Genomic DNA, 871 nt, shown 5'->3' on the forward strand with positions numbered 1-871 from the left:
CACTTGCTAGCAAGCTTGTGAAGGAAACCATCTTGTTTTGTTCATCATCTTTTAAATCTTTAAAAATGGTTTTCTGATATTTTTAGTCCCAGATATCGTAACCACTTGTAGCGTATGAATTAAGACTTTGTCTTCTTCCTTCAAGACCCCAAGTTCAGTCAGACTTGCTCCAGACTGGTCGATACACATCCTGTTGTTCAAATAATAATGAAACTGAAAGTGTATATTGGGTACTGAATTTTCAAACTCCTTATCAATGGTCCACAAATGTCCTCTTTCTCTTGTCTTCTTCTAACCACATTTATGTCTAGAGGGTAGTTGGTTTCCACAGCAGAACATGTGAGATCGTATTGGGTCCTGAGCGTGAAGCAGGATTTTCTTAATCGTTCGTTACTCCGCCTTCAACGAATGTGAGAAATCCATTGAAGATCGTTCTTGAGAGGTTAATAACTTCTTAAGAGGGACTCAATACTTTCTGAGTCTTAAGATGAGGAGCTGGCAGAAACGTTAGCGCGCCAGACGAAATGCTTAGCTCTACTTCGTCTGCCGTTACGTTCTGAGATCAAATTCCGCCGAGGTCGACTTTGTCTTTCATCCTTTTGGGGTCGATTAAATAAGTACCAGTTACGCACTGGGGTCTTAATCCCTTGTTTGTCCCCTCTATGTTTAGCCCCTTGTGGGCAATAAAGAAATATATATATTTCAAGCATTGCAGTGTCGACTATTCTAATAATTTCGTCGAGACCATAACTGGTTGCCATACAAACTCAGAAGAAGGCATGTGGGCAAATGCTTAAGCCAAATCAAAAGGAATGAATGGACCCACAAATAGACAATTGACCTGAATTTATGTGGCCTGAGCGATTTGGAA

The 871-nt window shown here is 40.4% G+C and overlaps 1 pseudogene; it reads left to right on the forward strand.

Moving 5' to 3' along the window:
- Nucleotides 1-337: 337 nt before the first annotated feature.
- Nucleotides 338-479, forward strand: LOC128250733 (small nucleolar RNA U3; annotated as a pseudogene).
- The last annotated feature ends 392 nt before the right edge of the window (nt 480-871 follow it).

The sequence above is a fragment of the Octopus bimaculoides genome, chromosome 24 (genome assembly GCF_001194135.2).
Source record: "Octopus bimaculoides isolate UCB-OBI-ISO-001 chromosome 24, ASM119413v2, whole genome shotgun sequence".
Classification (NCBI taxonomy): Eukaryota; Metazoa; Mollusca; class Cephalopoda; order Octopoda; family Octopodidae; genus Octopus; species Octopus bimaculoides.